The sequence below is a fragment of the Lathyrus oleraceus genome, chromosome 5 (genome assembly GCF_024323335.1).
Source record: "Lathyrus oleraceus cultivar Zhongwan6 chromosome 5, CAAS_Psat_ZW6_1.0, whole genome shotgun sequence".
NCBI lineage: Eukaryota > Viridiplantae > Streptophyta > Magnoliopsida > Fabales > Fabaceae > Lathyrus > Lathyrus oleraceus.
Window position 1 is genome coordinate 454,111,727 of NC_066583.1, and position 4,204 is coordinate 454,115,930.

The 4,204-nt window shown below is 40.0% G+C and overlaps 1 non-coding gene across 1 annotated transcript; it reads right to left on the reverse strand.

Moving 5' to 3' along the window:
• Nucleotides 1-489: 489 nt before the first annotated feature.
• Nucleotides 490-596, reverse strand: LOC127089559 (small nucleolar RNA R71). The gene has a single exon (XR_007791138.1). It is a non-coding gene; the product is annotated as a small nucleolar RNA R71 (small nucleolar RNA).
• Nucleotides 597-4,204: the final 3,608 nt, after the last annotated feature.

Here is a 4,204-nt window from a genome sequence, read left to right on the forward strand (position 1 = left end):
CGGTAAATGCAAAGAACCCGTAGTACCAGAAATTTAGTAGATCCTTTAGCGGAACCCGAACGTTACACTCGTACACGCCTCTTACTCGTCCGAATTAAGAAAGCTATTGCCGAGAATTGCGACCGGAGACCTCTTAAAGAATTTTCCCAACCCTCTGACGAGGAACCTAGTTCTAGTATAGTAAACCCCCTCATTCCTGCCAACAATTTCGAACTAAAACCATCTTTACTACAATTAGTGCAACAGAACCAATTCGCGGGACTCACTACTGAGAACCCAAATCAACATTTAAAAGTCTTTATCCAACTGGCCGACACCTTTAAATCCAACGGTGCTTCACCTGATGCGATTCGTTTAAGATTATTTTCTTTCTCCCTCAGAGATAGAGCATGTTCGTGCTTAGATTCACTTCCAGCTAACTCAATAACTACTTGGGAAGACCTTAGGAGAGTATTCCTTGCTAGATATTTTCCCCCTAGTAAGACTTTTGTTCTTCGAAACCAAATAACTAGATTTACTCAAAACCAAGGAGAATCACTTTTTGAAGCTTCAGAGAGATACAAGGAGCTGTTAAGAGTCTGTCCATACCATGGCCTAGAACAATGGTTGATCGTTCATACCTTCTACAATGGACTCCATTATAACACAAAGATGAGCATCGACGCTGTCGCTGGTGGCGCGTTCATGAACAAACCTTACCCTGAAGCTTGTGACCTAATTGAGGATATGGCCCAAAACCATTACCAATGGGGAACTGGACGAGCATCAGTAGAGAAAAAGGAGACCCAAGGTGGAATACATGAGATAAGTTCTATGGACATGATGCAAGCGAAAATGGACGCTTTAGCCCTTAAGGTCGAACATATTTCTACGAACTCTAACACCGCAACGGTAGTCCACACAAAGTGTGAACTTTGTGGATCTAAAGGACACGAATCGGCGGAATGTAACCTTTTGAACGACCTGAACACCGACCAAGTGAATTATGCCCAAGGTAACCCCTTTTCAAACACTTACAACCCTGGATGGAAGAATCACCCGAATTTTTCCTATAAAAACCAGAACCCTATCCAAAACTATGCACCAAAGACCACAAGGTTTTCAAGCCCAAAAAAAAATCAACCTATGCAAGTTATGCCCCAGAAGCCTAACCTTGAGAAGATCATGGAGAACTTTATATCAGGCCAGACTCAGCAAAATAAAGAATTCCTAAACCAGAACGTTCACGTAAACGAACTGATAACGCAATTAGGGACTAAGGTTAATCAGATAATTACTCATAATAAGATGCTTGAAACCCAGATCTTACAGGTAGTACAAAACCAAGCCCCACAAACTACACCTGGAGGACAATTCCCTAGACAACTTCAACTCAACCCTCGAGGGCAAGCTAACACTATCACATTACGAAGTGGGACCGCTTACGAAGGGCCTTATAACCCAGCAATGAGCGAGTCCAAAGCTTCTAAAGAAAATATACCTACCAACCAAGGAGAGGAACTAGTGGAACCCGAAAAAGAAACCGACCAAGAAGGAGAAGCCAAGGATAAAACTTACAAACCACCACCCCCGTACAAACCACCAATCCCATATCCGCAAAGACTTAAACAAACCAAAATCGATAACCAATACCAAAAGTTTATAAAAGTAATAGAGAAACTTCATGTATAGATTCCTTTCACCAAAGCCATCACCCAAATTCCATCTTACGCCAAATTTCTTAAAGACATCTTAACCAACAAGCATAGGCTTGACGATCCCAAACCCTTGGAATGCAACTTTATTTCCGAGAATAAACTTGCTAAGAAGGAGAAAGACCCTGGGAGTTTTTCTATACCTTGCATTCTAGGGAGTCATATGATTGACAAAGCTTTCATAGACTTAGGCACTAGTGTGAGTTTGATGCCCTTAGCTGTGTGAAAAAGGTTTAACTTTGGAGAATTACAACCAACTAAGATGTCCCTCCAATTAGTCGATAGATCTGTTAAGTATCCTGTAGGCATATTAGAAGATATCCCCGTTAAGATCGGTCAACTTTATATCCCGACAGACTTTGTGGTCATGGATATCAAGGAAGACGACGATATCCCTATCCTTTTAGGTAGACCATTTTTATCAACATCCGGAGCTATAATAGATGTTAAAAGAGGAAAATTAACTTTCGAAGTAGGAAATGAAAAGATAGAGTTTATTCTTTCAAAGTTCTTGATGACACCAATCATAGGAGACACATGTTACGCGATTGATGTCATAGATGAATGCATAAGGGAATTTGATCAAGAAGAACCTATGATCGAACCATTTTCAAACCCGAATGAAAAGGATGTCGAGCTTAAGGGAATGGAACCTCACACTAACGAATGTTTGGCCCTTACTCCAGACCTTTCACCAAACTCTCAAAAACCAGCTCAAGAACTTAAGGAATTGCCCAAGAACCTAAGATACGAGTTTTTGGATAAAGAAATGAACCGCCCAGTAATAGTTAGTTCCACCTTAAACCAAGACGAGAGAAACCAACTCTTGAATATTTTACGAAGATACCCCTCTTCCTTAGGATACAACATCTCTGATTTAAAAGGTATAAGCTCATTCGTGTGTATGCACAGGATCTCGCTAGAGGAGGATTCAAAACCTTCCAGAGAACATTAAAGAAGAATCAATCCTATAATGAGTGAGGTGGTAAAGAAGGAAGTCCTTAAACTACTAGAAGCTGGTATAATCTATTAGATCTCCGATAGTAAATGGGTAAGTCCTGTACATGTGGTACCCAAAAAGGGAGGCATCACAGTCGTGCAGAACGAGAAGGGTGAGCATGTGGCTAAACGTATAGAAGGCGGATGGCGTATATCCATAGACTATAGGAAACTCAATAAGACAACTAGGAAAGACCATTTCCCCCTTCCATTCATAGATCAAATGCTTGAGCGTCTTGCCAGACACTCTTACTTTTGTTATCTGGATGGATATTCTGGATTTTTCCAAATACCCATACACCCCGAGGATCAAGAGAAAACAACCTTCACCTGTCCTTGCAGAACATTTGCTTACAGACGAATGCCGTTTGGACTCTGCAATGCGCCAACTACTTTCCGATGTTGTATAATGTCAATCTTCGCAGATTATCTCAATGGAATTATGGAAGTATTCATGGATGATTTCTCGGTATGTGGGTTTGACTTTGAGAATTGCCTCATTAATCTTGAGAAAATCCTATAAAGGTGCGACAAAGAAAAGATATAAGTGATAGAAAACCTTAACCCTCCTAAGACTGTTAGAGAAGTCCAAGGTTTTCTTGGACACGCCGGTTTTTACCAACGCTTTATCAAATATTTCTCTAAAAAAACAGAACCCCTGACCGGCCTTCTGATGAAAGACATTGAGTTCATTTTCAATGAAAAATGTATCGAAGCCTTTAATCATTTAAAACAAGCACTAATTTCAGCACCCATTTTACAAACTCTGGATTGGAGTCAACCTTTTGAAATAATGTGTGATGCTAGCGACTTCGTTGTAGGAGCTGTTTTAGGACAAAGAAAAAAATAAGAAATTACATGTGATATATTACACTAGTAGAACCCTAGATGCCGCTCAATTCAATTATATGACAACAGAGAAGGAACTCCTAGCTGTAGTTTTTGCAATTGATAAATTTAGGTCTTATCTTGTCGGATCTAAGATTTTAGTCTATACAGACCATGCAGCTATCCGTTAACTTCTAAGTAAAAAGGATGCGAAACCTAGGTTACTCAGATGGATCCTTTTGCTACAAGAGTTCGACTTAGATATCCGAGACAAAAAAGGAACAGAAAATGTAGTTGCTGACCATCTTTCCAGACTAGAGCATTTGAAGCTAGACCATTTACCTATAAATGATGATTTCACCTATGACAGATTGATAGCTAAGTTAGATACCGTTCCCCTTGAACCTGATAGAGACAACATTGGAACAGTTTCAGAGATTAGCAGAGTACCATGGTACGCTGATTTTGTGAATTATCTACCCGCTGATATCATACCACCTGACCTCAATTATCAACAAAAGAAGAAGTTCTTTAAAGATGTAAGACATTTCTATTGGGACGAACCACTCCTTTTTAAAAGAGGAACAAATAACATCTTTCGACGTTGCGTCCCGGAAGAAGAAGTTAGAAATATCATAGAGCATTGTCACTCTTCACCCTATGGTGGACATTCAAGCACATCC